Source organism: Lycorma delicatula, chromosome 1, assembly GCF_047948215.1.
Source record: "Lycorma delicatula isolate Av1 chromosome 1, ASM4794821v1, whole genome shotgun sequence".
Classification (NCBI taxonomy): domain Eukaryota; kingdom Metazoa; phylum Arthropoda; class Insecta; order Hemiptera; family Fulgoridae; genus Lycorma; species Lycorma delicatula.
The window spans coordinates 233657504-233680175 of record NC_134455.1 but is presented as its reverse complement, the minus strand read 5'-3'; the positions used below and the strand labels follow the sequence as shown (position 1 = coordinate 233680175).

Below are 22672 nucleotides of genomic sequence, written 5' to 3'. Positions count from 1 at the left end.
GAAGAATACCAGACTATTAGCCTAATTTCACATGCAGCAAAAGTCTTACTAAGAATTCTGAACAGGTTGTACAATAAACTGGATGAAAATTTTGCAGAAGAATATGGCTTCAGAAGGGGAACTGGAAACAGGGATGCCATACGACTGCTTTGAATTACTGGTGAAAGATATATAGAAAAGAGAACAATAGTATATGTTGTGTTTATACACCTTCAGAAAGCTTTTGAAAAGAGTAAGACGAGATAAATTAATGACAATTTTGAAAAAGAAAGAAACTAACTGTAAAAATGGGAGACTTATGAAACAGTTATATATGAACCAGAAAATAAAAGTAAGAATAGAGAGTACGGCAATGAAAAAGATAGAAATAGGAAGGGGAGTGCAACAAGGATGCTGCATGTCACCTACACTATTCAGTAATTATCTAGAAGAAATCATCAACAATGGTGAAGGATAATAGAAGGGTGGCAATAGTTGGTAGAAGAATAGAATGTATAAGATTTGCTGATGACATGGTAGTGCTGGCAGAAAGTGTAACAAAGTTAAATGAAATGCTTAACGATCTAAATAAGCCTCATGAAAATCTTGGGATGAAAATTAATAAAAAGAAAACAAAATGTAAGGTATTAGATGGCAAAGATGAAAATATTAATGTAAGAATTGGGACTGAGGTACTAGAGGAAGTGGTGAAATTTAAGTACTTGGGTAGATTCGTAACAGATCTTAACAGTAATGCAGAAATCAAAAGGAGAATAGCATTGGGTAGGGAGGCATTTAGAGGAAGAGTTTGCTGTGTGGGAAATTAAATGTAGACTTAAGGAAGAGATTGGCAAAATGTTTTATTTGGAGTGTTATACTTTATGGTGCAGAAACGTGGACTTTAAGAAAGGAAGACAAACGACAAATTGAGGCGTTTCAGATGTGGGTGTGGCATAAAATGATAAACGTTTGTTGGCAGGATAGAGTAACAAGTGAAGAGGTGTTGAGAAGCGTAGACGAGTATGTTAAATACCATTTTATGCAGGAAAAGAAAAGGAACAGGCTAGGACACCGTATGAGAAGAAAGTGCTTACTAATAGATGCAGTTGAAGGGTTGGTAAATGGAAAGAGAGGAAGAGGAAGAAGATTTCAGTTGATTGATGGTGTTGTGGAAAGGAAACTATACAGAAACAAAAACACATGCACAGGACAGGAACAAGTGGAGAGCAGCCAATTGTAAGACCTGCTCTACTGGCAGAATACAATGAATGAATATAACTTATTCGACAATTCTAATTTGTTCCAGATATAAATTATGGAACAGATACACACACTTTTCACTATTCAAATACAGAACTAGTAATATTTATTATAATAGTCCACTCTGGCATTTTACTTCATTTTTGACTAGTGTCTTTACAATTATGAAATATTTTCACAAAAAATGTTTTCTAAAAAACAAATTACAAAACTTGCAGGTTGAAGTAGTGCTTTCACGTTACCAGCTAGTTTTTTATTTTATAAAAAAAAAAGTTATTTGTGCCTGTACAAGTAGGATAAATAGGTGGATGTGTAACTGATTAAATTGTTAATAATTATTATCATAATGTTGTAATTTATGTCCACTATAGCTGTGTTAAATAAATAACTCTTGTTTTAAATCTTGAGTTAATGTTGTACGTCTTGCAACTATTGTCCAATAATCCTAGAATATTTTTTATTTTATGGCACTCTTGATTTTTGTTACAAGAGAAAATACATTCATTATTACCACTGCCACTATCATCAATCAAAATTAAAAAGTTAGGAGGTATTTTCCAGCATTATTAAACAGTATTCAACTTAACTCCCTCATCACTAAACAGACAGAAATAAATTTTTATAGAGGAAAAGCAATTTGCATCTTGTTACCTAGAACCATACCTGAAATACCTAAAACGCTTTATCACCCGCAAATAATTATACATATTGAATTTATAACATATTGTGTGAATTTATAACATTCACTTTTTTAAATTTGTTAAAAAATTAAAAATTTAACAAAAATTTCTTTTTAATGCCATGTACAAATGGATTGTCACACACAAGTCTCGAGTTTGGTTCTCGATTCGGTTAGGATGTTTATATATATCCCACCATTCATTCACACAATTATAAGTTTTTAAAATAAGCTTTGGCAATAATAGAAAAAAATTCAAAATATACGTTTAAAATATTCACATAACATTACTTTTGACAATATAAAACAATTAATGATATTATCATTAATATCTAATCAATATTCCTTTGCTAATTTAATATAAACAAAATCCATAACAATTCTAATTACAAATAATAAAATTATAAATTAGCAAAGAAACAATGCTTTCAAATAAATTCAGCAATTAATCAAGAGTGCTTAATATATTAAATGATGCAACGGTAGGCTACACTGTCATTTCAAACATTTCCTTATATTAATTAACTTTATGTAAAATAATTTTATCACTGCGGACAAGAAATGAAACCAAGTGGACAGGTATAATAACTGCTCTCACCAGTTCATGTATTAATAATAAAACATATCCAGTTATCAGACCACCAGTTACCAACCATATCATCAATTTTTTGTATTACATTTTTTACTGTCTTTCTTTTAATCTTGTATATCTTACATGTATGGTAGTTGTTTGAAAGACTGCCCATACTATGTCAAAGTGACGGAACATTAAAGAAAAATTCCTTTAAAGAGATATAGCATATTGTAAAATAGTATGCAGATACAACCATTTTTAAATTAATAACACTGATAAACATAATTTTTGTTTCCAACATGTGATACATGATTTTAATCTGTTTTTTAATGCTGAAAACGAATATGAATTCAGAATCTTTTTGTCACCCACCAAACCTGAAAAATCTTTAAATTATAATTAAATAATTTTTTTTTTCAACATATTGTTAGCAATTTAAGCTGCTATATTGCATTTTTTAGTTCATTTGTTATTGTTTAACTTTGTTAACATAATTTTTAAGCTATAAATAAACAATAAAATAAATAAAATAAAATAAACAAAGAATTAAATCATATTATAGTCACATATTATGATACCATATCTAATACTGAAGAGTGAGCCTTGATGGACAAGATTAATCATGACTGTGCAGGTCAAAACATGTAGTTGAAAACACAGCTATGTTGTTTGTATTAAGCACTGGATTTAGGAATGAATTAATTTTGTTCAGTATTATAGCTGTCTTAAGTTTTAACAGTGCAGTGCCATAATGCCTTGAAACTGTGTAAATGATGTGGATGCCGTTTGTTATGTATGTAGTAAGTTTACCGTAAAATCAAATAGAAATAAATTACACCTTTAATTAAAAAAAAGCATATCATTTGTACTTTCAGTGTGAAATTGGTGATCAGGATAAGATATGGGCTCCTTATATACTATGCACTAATTGCTCTTTATATTTAAGAGGATGGCTGAAAGGTACACTGAACGCTTTGCCGTTTGGTGTACCTATGGTTTGGCGTGAGCCAAATGATCATGTAACCAACAGTTACTTTTGTTTAACAAATATGTCTGGAATTTCTAAAAAAATCTAAATATACTGTGAAAATCATTCATTATAATCTGCAATCAGGCCTGTACCTCAAAGTGAAATTATTCCAGTTCCTGAACCACCTGTGTATGTATGTTTCGAAAGCAGCTAAGAAAAATCGGGCACTATTGAAGAAGACAATAATTTTGATTTTGAATTATCTTCCAATATGCCACATTTTATATCAAAAGGTGAATTAAATGACTTGATTAGGAATTAAAATTTATCAAAAATCAGGACTAAAAGGTTGGAATTTAATTTTAAAAATACAAAAATTTTGGGCTTTCGAAGCTGACAAAAAGAATTTTCTCAGTACTTTATTGATGAAAATAATTTAGTTTACTGCACAAATACTGATGAGCTTATGTTGGACTTAGGAAAAGTTTATAACCTGAGGACTGGCACCTTTTCATAGATTCACTAAGTATACTTTATAAGTGGCTCTACTACACAACTGTAATAAATATCCTTCGATACCAACAGCTTATGGCATTAATTTGAAAGAGACAGACGATGTGATGAAAGATGTTCTTGATAAAGTAACTTATAAAAAGTATAACTGGAACATATGTGGTGATTTGAAAGTTATAGCTACTTTGTTAGGCATGCAGTTAGGCTATGCTGAGTAATGTGTTTTCTTTGGGAATGGGACAGCCGAGCTAGGGATAAACATTATGTTACCAAAAAGTGGAAGAAACTAGACAACTTAACGCCAAATGGGAAAAATTTTACTCATGAGCCCTTAGTTGAACCCAAAAAAATATTTTTACCCTCTCTCCATACCAAGCTAGGACTAATTAAAAATTCTGTAACAGCAATGAAGTAGGATAGTCCCGAATTTTTGTACATCAGGCAGACATTTCCGAACGTAAGTAAAGGAAAAATTAAAGAAGGAATATTTGTTGGTCCTCAAATAAGAGAGTTGGTCAAAGATGATGTATTTAACTCAATGTTAAATAAAATAGAAAATGCAGCTTGGCCTTCATATAAAGACGTTTGCAAAAATTTTCTCGGCAAACAAAAATCCCACAATTACCACGATATTGTTAAGCAACTTCTTACTTCATACAGAGCTATGGAATGTAATACGTCTTTGAAAATACATTTCCTCCACTCACATGTATATTTTTTCCGGACAACTTCGGAGACGTAAGTGACGAACACGGTGAACGTTTCCACCAAAGACATTTCGGTGATGGAAAGCCGCTATAAAGGGAAATGGAATACTAACAAGTTAGCCGATTACTGTTGGACATTAATTCGGGATGTGCCTGAGGCTATTTATAAAAGAAAAGCAACAGCGAAATCCTTGTAACACAGGTATGACCATGTAAAATTATAAATTTTACGGATTCTAACTTTGTTTTCCCCAAATTTTTTTGAAGCTTAATTTATTTAAAACTAAGGATGATAAAAAGTTGTATTTATAGATGTGTAATGTACGCAAAAAAACCTTTACATTATATAGCATTTTTTAACATTAAAAGCGTTAGCATTTTCAAGAAATAGTATCACACTTAGAGAAACATTAAAAAAAAGTTTTTTGTCTATTAGTGTAATCAGACAGTCTTAACCGATTATGCTATAATTCAAAGCGACCGGATCAGTTAACATTAGAAAAATGTCTAAACAAAAATTTTACGTAGTGGAGATACATTACTTATTTATTATATTGATTACTTTTTGCCTTGCAAGCAATAAACATCAGTCATTATTTGGTTCTTCGCTATAAAAGTGCAGCGTTTGCAGTTATTCTAAGTACACACAACACACAAGTGTGCTGCCTGACTATGGTTTTGGATCACAACCCAAACAACCACCATACAGAAAATATAGAAATCTCACAATATTTGATACTTTTATGGGCATTTAACAAAACTTATTTTAATCTAAACAACCTTATCATTTTCTAATAAACAAAACAGAAATAGAGAAATTCTTTCGAAATCAAGGTAAATAGGATCTTGAAGGAAGCAGACCTACAAAAAAAAACTAGATTCTTTCCCACTGAGGTTGTAAATGATTTGAGTACAAATTAATTATTTCAGTTCATATGGACTGTGGTAAACACGTCACCAAAAAGTTCAGTTAATTTAAATAAAATCACTGTTCATTTGATGAAAAAAAATTCAAGAGTAAATGGATGAAAATTTTATTCATGAAATAAACACATTTGTATAATTTACAGCATTATAGAGTACGATAGTTTTTCTTTTTTTGAATTTTCATTAATATATTTTGCAAGAGTACATTCATTTGAATTATTATGGGTAGTTCAACCGCAATGAAAGCACTAAGATCGGCTTTTGCTGATGAGACTATATACTTTCTACACCCTATCGAACTTCAAGACTTTCGCTCAAAGAGCAACTTTCCAAAATAAAATTATTTATTCAGATACGTTAAATTGATGTGTTGAAGTATGAAAGGTTATCCTACTACAGTAACGCATATATATAGAACAAAAAAAATTGTAGTTTCATATTCAAAAAATTAATATTAATATTGAGAAAATAGACTAAAGAATTTCCATAAAACCCGTTTTAGATGAAATTCAGATGACACTATTTTACAAAACAAAATCAGACTAATCGAATGTTCATTAAATTTATTTACTGATGGTAATATGCTAACTTTTTCTTTTTTTAATAAAATTATACCGACTTTATTTACAAGTAGGTCAATGGTACAAAAATACAGGTGTAGAATGTTTATCTCATTAGATAAAAGGCGGCGCGCCGAGACATCACAATAACCACGCTATTTTTATCCGGTCGACGCCGGTCAGGTCGTCTATCCTAAGTCTGCTACTAGTGAAAAGTAATGCGTCATTCAAAGTCGCGTGCTTAGCTTTAAAGACATTCCTAATTAATTATGTTTTTTCACAAATTATAAACCCTATATTTTCAAAAGAGATAAGAGGCAAAATGAACGAAAGAATGTAATCAAAAAAGAGATTGTGAGCCAAGATTAAAAAAAAAAATCAGGATATTGCGTGATTAAAGGATAATTTATAAACAGTTTTTTAATTAATTGTATAAATAGAAGTATATATTTTGTATGTGATTTTAGTTTATAAGGTCATTTATCAAAATCAAAAAGAAAAATAAATTTGGCTGACAAAAAAAAACTCACCAGATGTAACAGAAGGACACCACTGAATAGTACGGCGAGAATGTTCCTGAAATAACAAAACAAATATATACTATTTTTAATGATCAAAATAAATCACCTATAGCATTATTCCAAAACCTGTTATGGTAACAATAAGAAAAAAATCTATCGCACTCAATTATCGAAAAATGCTAAAATATATTCCTAAAAGACAGAATTTGGTGAAGAAAAAAAAACAATGTTAATATACAACTTTGTAATATACTAGCCAATAGTTACATAACTAACGCATGTAGATCACAATGTAGAATTACGAGCCTATATATGCAACTTATTTTGTTAATGAGTATTAATCTTCAATTAATACACTGTGTAATTAATACTAGTGTAATCCATGATTTACAGGCGTATATTTATAATTCATTATACGTGATATATTTTTTTTCTTGCTGATATATACTTTAATAAAAAATCGTTTCAAGAAATATTATATATGATTAATCCCTCAAAAATAATAGTTAACTTCAGTTTTAACAAACTGAAAGGGACAAAACGTAAGGCCAAAGTTTAAAAATCTTTAAATAAAGACTTTTTGAAGTTAGCAATTAAAAACAAATACCAATAGTCCTTAAATTGGAACAATTTTAAAAAAGTTAAAATTAGAACTGAAACTAATTTATTTTTTTAATTTTTCGGCAGGATTTTTTGTCCAGTTTCTTTAGAAACAAAAAAAATCAATGTAAACTAAAACTTTTTTTTTAATCTAAAATAAAAATAAACGTAGCTTCAAAAAAAAAGCTGTGATGACTGCCCTAGGGCATTCTAGAATGTAGGAATTTATATTTTATTATTTGTTTAGTAAACGATATATATACTTATAGGCCACATACTAAGGCATCCTGGAATAGTCGCTTTAACATTGGAAGGACAGGTAGAAGGAAAAAATTGTGTAGGCAGGCCACGTTTGGAATATGTAAAACAAATTGTTAGGGATGTAGGATGTAGAGGGTATACTGAAATGAAACGACTAGCACTAGATAGGGAATCTTGGAGAGCTGCATCAAACCAGTCAAATGACTGAAGACAAAAAAAAAAGTAAACGATAACTTTCCTTAGATTAAGTACGATTTTCTACAAATTTTTTTAATGTTTCGTGAAAATACGGAGAATATTTGCAGAACATCCAACAATTCATTGTCAAGAAAAGGTGAAAAAATTATATCTGGCAACCAAAGGAATTTTGTCCACAATACAAAAAATGTTATGTGGACACCACATGACTTTCTTTACGCCTATTAAATTACATATACACATTTTTATAATATGAGAAGTACGTAAAATTTTATTTCACTAATAATTTCTGATATTTTTTCCTACCTTTTTAATTGTTATTGAATTATTTATTGTATTATTTATTAATTTTTTTTATTTTATTTTATTTTTTTTTGCAATCAGAGGTTAATAATTATTAATAAATCAATATACTTAAAACAAAAGTTAAAAAAAGGGAGATGAAGTCAGAATTGAACCGATGTGCCTTCCCCTTGTAAGATCCAAATATTTCATTAATTAAAATTTTATTTGGCTATAACTTTGAAACCAATGAAAATAAGTACCACTATGATATATCGTTGAAAAGCTCTCAATGAGGGCTTATTACTGCAATTATGAAAAAGTCCAAAATCCGAAAAAATTGAATTTTGGGCTTTTTTGGACACTTTTGATCCAGTCGATTGTAATCAAAAGGGAAGGTGCACAACTAATGTTACAACAGTCCTAATTCCAAAATTTCAACATCCTACGACTAATCGTTTTTTAATTATGCGAGATATATACACGCACAAACGTACGTACACACTACACACGTCAAGCCGAAATTTGTCAAAATGGATTCAGGGATGGTCAAAATGGATATTTCCGTTGAAAACTAAAACCGAAATTTTTCGCGAAGACAATACTACCTTTATTTCAAACAAGGAAGTAAAAAAGCAATCAGTGAAATCACCCATCCGGCTATAAGTACTTAAATCTTGAAAATAATATAGGGTATGTAAACACGAATTAAGTTGAGAATATTGAACCCCGTTCTATATCTAATCACGTGAAAAAGTTAAGATTTCCTTTTTTTATATAAATTACATAACTGGTGCAATTAAGACAATTGTTAAAGTTTAAAACTATAAAATTAATTTTTTTTAAAAGAGATGCAATCAGTACCATTTTCTCTTCACATAGTTCTCCTCCTATTTTCTCTTTTAAAATAAATATATCAATTTGCAAATAAATTTGTTACAACTAGTTCTCTTGTATCTCTTGTACTGCTAAACAGATTAACTTCAACGAAAATAATTTAACAGAAAAACTTTCAACTACGTTAATATTATAAAAAATTCTGACCTATATTAGTAATTTGAAATTAGGAAAAAATAACATAAATAATCAGTGAATGAGTTTGAATTAATAAAAATATCTATCACGAAACTAATGATAACTGCTCATTATGTTAATATTTTTTTATACAATTTTATATTTTAATAAAGCACAAAGAAAAAATAAGTTAAACAACAACAAAATAATTGATCGGCGTTAGAACTAAATAATTCGAATTAAATCTTGCACACTGTTATTAACTCTTTGGCTCCAAAAAAGTCTAATAAAAAAAAAGGATTTAATGGGAAAAATGTTAAAGTGATTATCAACATTGTCGATCTATCATTTCCTTATGTCTACTCCTATTTCCTTATTTTTCAACTCAGACGAAGAGATCGGCTTGATGCTACTGTACTAGACAGTTTTTATGAAATAATTAAGAGTTTATTTTTGAACTCGTTGGCCCGCAGTCAAAATACTTTTTTTCTCATTACAAATTACATAATTTTGTTGCCATTACCATTAGCATTCAAAATTAAACAATCACTTAAATACTTCACTACAAAGAACATTTGTTGGAAAACAATGACTTGCATGGTACATACTTTAATCTGCGGGAAAGTAAATATACTCGTAGTATGAAAGATTTAATTACTTCTCTGCGACTAAAGTATGTTTCATCATTACTTCTGTTAACTTTCGTCAAACTATTTAATGAAGCAAAAAGCCTAATGAATGTAAAAATTAGAAAATAAAAAAATAAGATTATGTAGTTCCCTCCCCACAATATTTTTTTAAAATATGAACTGTATTTGGAATGTATATTTAATACTCCACAATAATGACTAAGAAATTCAGCAATAAGTTGGCAACTTTAATAATAACACATGTATTTAAATTTAAGTTGTTTTTTTTTTTAAATCACCTGAAAGCCGCATGTTGCTTATCCATACTCCAACCGACTTACAAATCAATCATTAAAAAAGTCGAAGTAAATTTCTTTAAGACTAGTGAAACATAAAGCATTTACGGTAAAAATCAAATTAGAAAAACGGAGAACTTAAGGTTAAGAAAGAAACGGTGGAGATGCGAAAAGGTTCAGAAATTTTCGAGGACAACAATATATAATATTTGAGGCCTTTTTCAACAACAGTCATAAATAAAACTTCTGGTCAAGTGAATATTAATTACTAAGTTGTATGAAGGCATATTTTAAGACATTTTCTGCAATAAATGATTTTATTTCTGTTAATCACTTGAAGGTGTAATTTCCTAACAATTCACAAATGATTAAAAAAAAGTGAGTTCTTTAAGTTGTAGATATAGGACATAGAGTTCTTTCAACTAAAAACGAATTTCGAGGACTGGAAGCAATGTAGGCAGAAAAGGTTTGGTTTGGGAATTTTTTAACGGTTACATTGGTTAATTTTTTATAAATCTGAAATGAAGATTATTGGAGAGGATGTTAAAACTTGTCAACAGTTCAAAAATTATCATTACACAAACGCATAAATCTCAAAATGTTATATTAGCAATTTTTTTTTTCAAAGAAATTACTAGTTCAGTAAAATGAAAGAAAAGCTTTCTTCTGTATTTTTTTTAATAAGAAGTTAACTTTAACATAATAATATTAAAGAAAATATATGAATAAATTCAATAATCTTGATTGTTAAAAAAATACCAATTAGAAAGAATACTAACATAAAAAACCCCAGTAAATTCTGAACACTAAGCAAAAGAATAAGAATTGATAACAATATTAAGTGTCAAAGGAGAATAAAACAATTTTGTGCACCACAGCTTAATTGAGCAATATCTGCACGAACTAACTATGGATGTTAATAATGTTTAAGAACGATTTTATTTCGAAATCAAAACTTCCATTCGTCTCTTAATTAAATACAAGTCTTACAACCTCTACTACTTCGTTAAACACCACTCAAAAATAAACAGAATTCCAGTCAACTAATATACATAAAAAGAGTGTTAAAACTTGCTCATCCTTTCTGGACCTTGTTTTCTTTATTAATAGCAAATATACACGCATTACTACATTCTCAGAAGTATATTAGTACCTTCTGGATCTCTTTTTATGACTGCCTGTTATTACTTTTATTGGAACATTTATATTTCACACCCAATAAGATAATTCCCTGCAATTTATTTAAGAAATTAATTCAAATTTATAGTATTCTTAATTTAATGGTTTCTTATAAGCTAAAAAAATGGTTATTCCCCGTTTAAATAAACCTTAACAACTTTAGAATGTAATTAAATACAATAAAAGAAACGATACGCTATTATCTATAAAGAATCTAATGAATCGATAAACGAATTTAAAAAATATAAAAACAGAAAATAATTTATGAATAAAATTTTTATTTATAAATCCGTATATATATATTTTTTTTTTAAATAAGACTTAATTTCGAATTTCCGTATATATTCTTCAGTCTCTTAGTCTACACGTCTTGCTAACGATAAAACTTTCTAAATTAGACTACAAATAAATTAAATTAATTGTTATAGCCGGTACAAATTTCATAAGAAATTAACTCGTATGTCAAACTAAGAAAAGTATCAAAGAACACGAATGGTACTAACAGTTTTCACGCTTCTATTGTAAAAATATTCACGAACTGTTTACAAGGCAGTAATAATCAAATAGAATATATGCAAACAGTCAAAACTAAAAACCTCACCACATTTTTTTCTGATACAGTGTTCCTGTTCGGCGATAAAACTCTTAATACATTTTTTTTTAGTCTGGAACGGTGAAGCAAATAACTACATTAAATCATTTTTTTTTAATAATTGATTTAGGAATTTCCAGAAATACTTGTAAAATTAATTTTAAAAAATCACTCAGACTTAAAAACGCTCACCCTATAAAATCAAAATCAAGCTGTTTTTCACAGTTATTTAAATAAAAATTATATTTTGGTAAAATTTGCAATATATATTTAATTATTGTAAAATTAAACTAACTAAAAATATTAAATTACGATGGCAATAATACACACGACTTCAAAAAACAACCGAACGTTTGCTAAATAAATTTCTAGGGCTTAGCTGGGAGTCATTGTCACTCTCGAATAGACACATCCTGATTTAATACACTATCGTAAGTGTGTTTCCTGTATCCACTTCAGCAAGCGGTCATAACACTTCGGTTGGAATTACATTTAGTACCGTGTGCATCAATTTTCTATCTCTTCAACCGTCAAATCTTTTTGATTTTTAACGAATTGTCGTTATAAAGCAGCCATAAAATTAAGAATCAAAGTTTGAGCCTTTTATGGCTAAAAATTTTTGTAATAGTTTTAAAACTTCAAAACAGTTTGGTAGTTTACATATAGCAATTCTAAAATTAGAAGATGCCTTTACTGTCAGAAAGAACTATCATGCCGTGCGATTTTATTCAACTTGTAGCCTTTTTTTGTATTTGAGAGGATTTCCCAACACTGCAAAGATTGGAGGTTAGTTTCGCTATGAACTCATTATTCATTGCCTGCTATTAAAAAAGTTTCGTTATGTTTGGCATGACTACTGATAAACCACAACCGTCTGAATTTTTTGATCTTGTCTCACAACCGAGATACGAATTTTGCTGACAAATTAAAAAAGTTGCAAACAACTTTTTTAATTACGCATCAATGTTACTCCTCCGTTAGTTCCTGCAAAGCTAGAACGGGATTAGAACGCACAAATTCTTTCAATATTTTGCCATGAATGGCGTACTTCGATGTCTATAGCTTCCTTTAAAATTTCACCTTTCTTTTTCCTGTTAAGCATCCGGTAATTACCTTTCAAATAATACTTCAGAGGATGAATGAAGATGACATATATGAGTGTAAGTGAAGTGTAGTCTAGTACAGTCTCATGTCGACGATTTCTGAGATGCGTGGTTAAATGAAACCCAACCCACCCACCGATATCCGCGATCTAGTATTCAAATCCGCACAAAAGTAACTGCCTTTACAAGGATTTGAAGGTTGGAACTCTCGACTTCGAGATCGGCTGATTTGCGAAGACGCGGTCACCACTAGACTAACCCCGTGAATTACTACCAATAGCCAGATAAGAATTTCAACACAAAGCTATTTAGATGACATTATATTAGTTAAGCAGACCCTCTATGTAACACCATCATCGTTAATACTAAAAGTGTCAGATCACATTAGACAATGCTAAGTATTCTTACCAATTATAAAAATAAAATCCTTATCCGCTAAGTAAAAAAATGATTTTTTTTGTTCGGGGCATAATAATAGATAATATGGAGTACTATAGCAATTTACAACATTAATTATTAGATAAAAAATAGATGTAATTAAATGTCCATATTAATTATTTAAAATACTAACACTTGAAATAATTTATTTACCTTAATAAATTTATTTACCTCAATTTCTTTACCAAGAAATTAACGTTCTAAGGTATACATTAATTAAATTAATGTATTGAAGGCAACATCAAAAATGCCTCTACGTATACTACCACTCCTAGTCGTCGGATAAGTAACACAAATTGAAAATGTCTGTAAATGAGTAATTACTAATATTTCCTCATATCTCTCAAGCAACAGACGTTTTGAACTGCACAAAACGATAAACGAATATGTCCCCACATTTTTAAGTGCATTAGCATCAAAATAGCTTGCATTCCCAAGGATGTTATCTAAATCAAAATATACACATATATTACTTACATGAATGGAAATGCAAATACTTTATATGATCATTAATGTATTTAAATACACACACACACACACACACACACACACACACACACACACACACACACACATATATATATATATATATATATATATATATATATATATATATATATATATATGAGAAAGTAAGAAAAAAAATTAAATCGGACGTCCAATGCGTCAAAAATACTAAAAGTGTTACTTAAAGCACTTAAAAAGTCGGTTTTAACTTCAATAAGAAATCATTATTAAAATTGCATTACAACCTACGAATCCTTGACTCTTGCTAAGCCAAGGATTCGTGTAATAAAGGACAGTTTTTTGTTAGAAGTACATTAATTATTATTTATAATTGATTATAACCTGATTAAAACTATTATTACATTTTCGTATATAAGAGTTTTGTTCTAAAAAAAAACATGATAATTTAAAACTATTACACGATTGGCACATGTTTTACGAGTATTATGATGGCAAAAAGTGGTAGGAAAAATGATTGTAAGATAAATTTTTTACTTCCATAAACGTAAAAAAAAATTCTAAATTCAATATTGTGCCCATCGGGCAGGTCTAGCCGGTTAAATCGTCGCCGGAAATCAATTGTTAAACAGCTGATTTTCTAAGTGGAAAGTTCTGAGGCTCAAATCGTAGTAAAAAATAGTAGTTTTTATACGGATTTGAATATTAGACATTGTAGTTAGGTGGTTGGAGTTCAATTAACCACACGTCTCAGAAATGGTCGTCCTGAGTCGTGTACAAAACTGCACCTCACTTATATGACATGCATATCATTCTCATCTCATTGGGCAATGACAAGTTTGCTTATTGTTCACTTATTTTATCTTATTTCTTTTCTGTTTAGCCTCAGGAACTACCGTAAGGCACTAATTTAGAGGATGATATGTATGAATGTAAATGAAGTGTAGTCTTGTATAATCTTAGGTTGAACATTCCTGAGATGTGTGGTTAACTGAAACAACCGCCAAAGAACACCGGCATCCACAATCTAGTATTCAAATCCGTATAAAAGTAACTGTCTTTACTGGGATTTCAACCTTAGAACTCTTAACTTCGAAATCAGCTGATTTGCGATGAATTCACGACTAGACAAATGCGGTGGGTCGCTTATTGTTCAATAGCTGAACAGATTGCAAAATATAGATTATGGAAAATAAATTCAATATTCTTTCAAAAAAATGTACATATTTCTCAGCTAGAGACAGAATAGCGATGGAGATGTTGAAAAAAATTTAATCAATTTCTGTAAAGATATCTATAAACTTAATTTCAGTTTGTAGGTAAATAAACGAATAAATAATTAAAAGTGTGCATCAATTTGTTTCTATAGATGTTGACAGTGAAAATTATTCGTTTCTTTTTTATCGACATTACAGCGGTAAAATAAACTTTAAAATCCCTTTTAATTTCCTTTCTGAATTTCGAATAATTCAGAATTGAATTTTGAATTTTCGTTGCACGAAGAATGGTAGAAAATTTTCCGGTTTTATAAGGGATTTTGCAGTGAAATTATGTATTTTACAGTCTTTTTTTAATTCTTTAATTTGCTAACTAAACAAGAAGTTGGCAAATGATCATTTATAATACAATAATAAGTTTAGTAAATCAATTACTAGCAAAGATAATAAAAACCCAGAACTTACAGAGTTTTCTCTTTTCAATTTTGTTTTAACCGTTTAACAAAACTCATTACCTAAAAATAGCTGATTATCACAACAAAAACTAACTCACATATTTTTCATAAGTGAGTTCGTTATCTATGAAGATCAAATTACATAAATGGTTAATAACATAATAACACCTGACAAATTACAATGTATCTACAATACAAAATAAGAGTAATGAACAAACGTTACACAAATTATACGATTTGAAAGAAAGTGCACGTGTCTAATTTTAATAAATCACAAATTTCAGAGTTTTTTATTTATAATTTATTTACTGATTTTTAATTATTAATTTTATTGTTTACTCATTTTTAATTCGGTCTATTTTAGAATCAATTGAGAAATATATCTTATTTTATAAACTTCTTTTGTCAGTATTACAGTAAATTTCAAAAAAATAATTGCTGAATGTTTACATAATTAATTCAAATGACTGATTTAATATTAGTTTTTAATTCAAAACTTTTTATCGTTATTAGCTTTCTACATTTTCTGCTTTAAATTATTTTTAAACGATGTTATTATTGCCATTATTAAAATCTAATATAAAATTTAAATCTCATATAATCTAAGCTAATTTAATTATATCTATTACTGCAATTTTTAAAATAGCAATAATAAATTAATTATCTTACTTTATCCGTTGAATATTTATCTTCAACGAACTTACCTCAAAGAACTTTTTAATACGTAACAATCTAGTTTTTAAACACAGTTTCCGATCACGTTGTTTTGTAGTTATTCTTCAGATAGTGCTGTTCCCTAAGGGCACTATTATCCGTTGAAACGGAAACTCATTGCGAGATGTTAGTGGCTAAAAAAAGTGAGATATATTAACAAAGTACACAATAAAGATCAATGAATCTCTATCGACAAAGATTTGCAAATTTAGCCTTTATTGAGCTTGAAAATATTTCTTAATTTAAAGTGTTTCAGAACCAAGATAATTTAAGTACCAATACCACCGATTTTGTCATTAGAAGAAAGAATTCCAATTAGAAAGCGTCTTTCTTTTACAACACTGTGTATAAATAAAACAATAAGTCGAATAATTTATTGAAAGGAAGGATAAATAGTTTAATTTATTAATATAGAACACTGATTAGGATGTTCAATATCATTATCTCATCATTGAAACCGGTAAGTAATGTTACTCTTGTTTAACACAAAACAAAGAAAATAATATAAAACCAGTTTTTGGATTGATAAACAGTAGATACAAAAAGACTTTTGTTAAAGTTTTTACCAATTGGGTAAAAATTATTTCAACGCTTCCAAGAATATTTAATATGTGCCAAATCAGTATCTAATAAAACGCGTAAAACAGTAACTCAGATAAGACAAACAATTCTGTCAAAATACCCTCATTTATATGTTCATTAATTGTCAAACTTCAAACATAATGAAATATGGTCCAGAGGCTAAACAGGAAAAAAAGATCAAATTCAAGAAATTTCAAAGCCACACCATTCATTTAATCGCAATCTCCGATTTTATGTACAAAGGTGAAATCAGTAACAGAAAAAGATCGGTAACCTCTCGTGTTTCTGACATAAGCGGTGTTTCACGTGCTCTGAATACAATTAGAATTTAGGTGTAACTAAATAATGATAGAAATAATCAACGAGGTATATCATAATGTGCTAACATATGCTAAGCGCGCCGGCTACGCGAGACTAATAGCAATAATAATAGTAATAAACAATTGGCATTCCATCCATGTTCCCAATAATGACGTCACAGACAGACCAACCACGCTTATGACATTTTTATGTGTAGTCAACATACGTCACTGACTACACAAATCGTCCACGGCTAGAATTAATAAGGTAATCTGAAACATTTATCTAAGAATTGTATACAATTTCTGATTATTGCAAACGTATAAGATAATACGGTTTAATAATAATAATAAAATAATACTCGATAACTTTTAACGCAAACGTATTTTTAGAAATTTGTTAAATTTTGTTCTAGCCTACTAAATCGCTTAAGAAAATCGATGGTTACCACGTTTTCTTTCAGAAAATATTATATTTATAATGAATTTCTTAATGAACTACGTCACGTAAAGATGATTCGCTACGAATGAATAAGTTCTAGCCCTCCCACGATTCAAATGAAATGATACAACCAATGACAAGGTATACTATTCTAGCGAATTCATAATGAATTAACTAACTACACGGAAAATAGTTTATTATAGCTATTTTATGAATGGAAATGAATGCAATGATAAGCAGTTACTGGATTAATACTAACAATAAAGAATAAATTAATTCGATTTAAATTTAAAATTGAAAGACTTTGTAAGATGAATAACCTTGAATATTCAAGTCATCGTTTTATGATAAAATCATTAAAAAGTTTAAGCAAAAATATCTCAGCATGAAACATATTACCAAGAGATACATGATGTGCATGACGAAGTACTTATATTCCGTATACATGCGCATATCACTTCACACCACCCACATCAAGAAATAGTCGTATAGACAGAGAGAGGGAAGAGGAATCTAGGAGTGCGTAGTAAAGGAATAAGCAAGCACGTGGCGCCAAAACTGAGGCCCCCCATGATGTCGGCGGCAGGTATAGTTAACAGAACCGAAAGACCACACCCGCGAAGCGAACCCTTCTTATGCATTCGGCAGGAGGTGATTTAAAGCATGTACTGAAATCGACAGCTGAAAGGCTTCGGCAGGTGGCGAGCCTTTTTACCACTAGCCGTTTGTTCAAACTGTTGACACACTTAGGTGAGGTTCGGATAAGACACCAAACGAAATGTTACTTTTTTCAAAACACCCTTGTATATATTTTATCAATGAATTTTTACTTGTAAATAAAATTTACTGTATAACGTTCTGCGCAATTTATTACTAATATATTTTAACTATGTATATTACTAACGGTGGAAAACAGTTTTAAGCAAACGACTCTACAAGAATTTGAACAAAACGCTAAACCATTTGAACATTTCTTTCAAAGGGTATTTCAATTGCACCTTTCTTTTACACATAATACCGAGTATGAAAACGAATGAATCGTTCATGGTATGGCTAGAGCGCAAATGGCGTGCTTGAGTAGATTAAATTTTATTTACATCCTTAAAATTAAACGAGATGAAGTTTATTTTTTACTAATCTAGCTAACAGCCAATAGTCAAATCTCTTGATTAGATTATTTTTTATTCTAAGGACTAATGTGTTTTTTGTCAATGCATACTTGATTATTATTAATTAAAGAAATTCGCTTGTTGTTAGTATTATTGATTTAAAATACTGATCTTTTGTATTTTAACAAATGTAGTTAAAAAAGAAATTAAAAAGAATTAGTACCGCTCTAAAGAAAACTTAATCAGAATTGGTAACAGTAAAAACTTTGGGAGACATGCTATAAAGCAAACTTGGAATCTGACTGTAGGGAAATTCATCTCTGACTATACAACACTGGAAATAATGTAAAAAAAATATTCGAGTCCAGAATCACTAATAAAATCATAACCGAGTAGAATGTAGTATACAATTATAAATATTACTATACTCATCTGGAAATAAAGGAAAAGAAGAAAATATCAGTTTCATTACTTTACCGATCAAATTTAACCAAATTTCCCAAAACATTCGCACCTAGATGTATGATTTTAATTTAAAAATTTCTTATATTTTTCAGCCCAATGTTTTTTAAAAATTGAATAACAGATTCCAAATTATTAAATTGTTATTAATTACAAATATATACAAACCAGGGTCATTAATTTAGAAGCAAAAGGTAAATCCTTTATAGATTTTGAAATAGAACGACCACTTAGGTGTTTTTACAGCTTTTAAGTTTTAAAAATTAAAATTTCTGTTTGTGACTAAGGAGAGGAATAGTATTATTTATTGAGAAATAGTATTGAGAAGTGGTATATTTTGTTTCAACAGTCTGCTCAGAATAATATTTTCGTTCTAGCTTTTAAAAAAACATAAACTGAAGAAGTTACACATCTTGATTTGTGTTTGTTAATCTAATCATCTAGGAGTGGTTGGACGGATTTTCGTCAAGCCTCGTAAAGAATAAACCTTTCATAACACTAACTGAAATTTTAGCTTTGTCTTTACTTTAGATTCTAAGAAGGAAACCTGCAAACACTACTTACACCAAACTGTAAAAAATGTGTTTTTAGAGCCCAAAAATGCCAACTTTACATCAATTTTCTTGGATAATATTAAAAATGCGGTTTTGAGACCTGTGAAATACCATATATAATTTGGTCGAAGATTTCCTTAGAGCTTTAATATATATTATATTAAAACAAACACAAATTAGAGCGAAGTTTTTCGCCAGCTGTAACTCGAATCATAAACGGTCTTACATTTATTCTAAATATTTGAAATTGTAAAACAAAATCTTTCGTTTTATTAAAAATTAATATTAGATTCCAAGGTTGTACCTTCCTTGGGTAAATGTGTGATGAAATTTTAATTCCAAATTGTAATCTTTCACCGAATAAATTTGGAAGAGAATATAACATTTAACGGAGTAGAATTTGCATCTTTTTAATATGCTAAGTAAAAATTCCACCAAACCGTTTGAGAAAACTTATTCTTAATTTTCTCGCTTAAGATGCAATTTTTCATAAAACATCAACCCCCCCCCCCAAAAAAAAAAAGTCACCAACGCTTTTAATTCCAATATTTCAATAGTTACCAGCGTTTTTTATCGTCTCAGTTAAAAATGATTTTTTTTTTTTTTTGGCATTTCATGGGTTATGTACAAGACTACAACTTCATTCACACTCACACATATCATCCTCATTCTTCCTCTGAAGTATTATCTAAACGGTAGTTACCGGAGGCTAAACAGGAAAAAGAAAGAAAGGCATTTCATGGGTAGTTAAATTTTAGAAAGTTACAATAAAGAAATGCGCAAAAGTATCAAAAAATTAAATCAAGATTTTTACATGTGGCTGTACCACTCGATAAACAAATTTTTAGCCGCATCTGCTCTATTTTTTAATGATAGAACTGTTGCAGTTTCTTTTTCACAATAGTAGTACAGGCTAGATCACTTCAAGCTGAAGACTGTCTAACCTATTAATCATGTAAGTAAAGATGGTATGATAAAATCGTATAGATAACTCATTACAATAAATAAACGACAAATGGTAATGTATGTAGTATTAAGTAATAACCAATTTAATCATCATACTTACATTAAAACCTGTTTAAAAAAGAATGGACGCTCAGGATGTAAATTACAAATGCACTGTTCATCATGAAAAAGTAGCACAAGTTAAAAATCAAAACAAAAATGATTAAATTGTTATTTGCAAATAAAAATAAAAAAACAAAAATATATATAGATATGTGTAAAAATAACCTCTGTATAGCTATATGGTAAATATACTATGGACTAACATTTGAAATTGGACTGACAACAGTTCGCCAATATGAACAGTGGGGGAATCGCGTGAGATAGCCCTGTTGCCAAACGCACAGTAAATCGGTGCACCAGAGCAAACAAATACGTAATATTTTACAGCATTTGTAGTTATAGCAATATTAACGTGAACTTATAAACTCTTACGCATATGAAGTTTTACTTGGAATTGCCTAACAGTGTCTCAGAGAATTAAAAAGGTAAAAATTTCCCCTATTAAAAAAAATTCCAATATTTTCAAGTAACATCTAAAGTTACTTTGAATCCCTCCAAGAACTGCGGTAAACATCAATAAAACGTTAGGATTTGATTAATTTCATTTTAATATTTGTTTTTTTATTATTTTATGAGCTCCTTTAATGAAGAACATATTCATAATCGTAACCGATCCAAAAACATTAATTAACTGTAGTGTTTAAATAAATTAATGTTTTATTTTGTAAATATTATTTAACGTGTATACTGCAGATTGTAAGAAAAACGGGTGAATAAAATACCTTCTTCAACTTATTCGCCATAATTTGTAGAAGTTTTAGAAAACATTCGTCAGGTTAAAACAGAACCTGATGAAGTTATTACACTACTAGTTACGAGTAAATAAATCTTAAATTCAACCAAACGACCGCTAAAAGCTTACGTTAAATCTGAAGTGTTGAGAATCAATTTCACTTTTTTTTCCAATTACAAATCATATATTACTGCAAAGGAGACTGCAATCGCTCTCACTACCATCTGAATTTTAATTTTAGGAAAATAAATGGTAATTAATTTAAAAAATCCCATTTCTACAATTTTTACTTCAATAATTGATATTTATATTGTTATGTTACAGCATGTATTCGGAATTTCGTGCACGTACTCTAACGGGAAATAACGTAAAGAAAACAAGCAAAGTAAAGAGAGAGGGATGATAGACACAACTCACAATATTAACTGTCCTCTGTTCTCGAGTTTACAGCCCACTACGCACGACATTGGCGCCAAATGACATAACTCCACACATTGACAAAATGGTGCTACAACAATTCACTCTCCCTAAATACGAGCACAACAAAAAAAAATAATTTATTAAGAATTATCAATAAATCAATGTTTTATTATTTATTACTAATAAACGTCAATCTATTAGTGACATTTATGATACGAAATCGTAAACGTCGATGTTGACATCTCTTTTTAAAACAAGAACAATTAGTTCACTAAATTTTTGCACGACACAACTTTGAACAATGTGACAATTGTAACATAAAAGCGAATCTTTTGCCCTTTGCACACCCGCGCGCACTCACACACACACACACACACACACACAGAGAGAGAGAGAGAGAGAGAGATACTGTCAGAAGGGGGAGAAGAGTTTTAAATTTTGTTTGGCTAAAGTATTAACTGTACTCAATTTTAAATGATAATCTCATACTCAAATATATAAAAATCAAATATTTGATTATATTTACTATAAAACCCTCAAGTCTGAACAATATTTATTGCTCAGACCGTCTGAACAGATCATACACCCACTGTACACGAGTTAATATACGAACCTTGATTACATTTTTGAGTATGAAATATCAAATTACACTTCAGAGTATCGTGTATTGCTGGTGATTGATTAAATAAATTCAACAAGTTTCACCGATTTGTATTAAAATTTAGATACTATTATATATTCAGTAAAGCAAAATTTGTAAATCTTAAATATTTTTTCAATGAAAAAAGATAAGAACGGAAGTAACGAAAGAAACTCTTTATATAATTAATTTGTGACTTTTTTCTAATTTATTTTCTATTCCACGTTATT

At 29.4% G+C, this 22672-nt stretch overlaps 1 protein-coding gene across 4 annotated transcripts in view; it reads right to left on the bottom strand.

Annotated features, from left to right (window-relative positions):
• The window catches only part of LOC142329589 (uncharacterized), a 536070-nt gene that overhangs the window by 426206 nt on the left and 87192 nt on the right, over positions 1 to 22672 (bottom strand). For 3 of the 4 annotated variants that reach the window (XM_075374308.1, XM_075374323.1, XM_075374299.1), the window contains exon 3: positions 6700 to 6745. The exons of the other annotated variant lie outside the window; for it this stretch is intronic. The gene's annotated coding sequence lies outside the window, so the exon portion shown is untranslated. The remainder of the gene's footprint in view (positions 1 to 6699; positions 6746 to 22672) is intronic. 4 annotated transcript variants of the gene reach the window in all.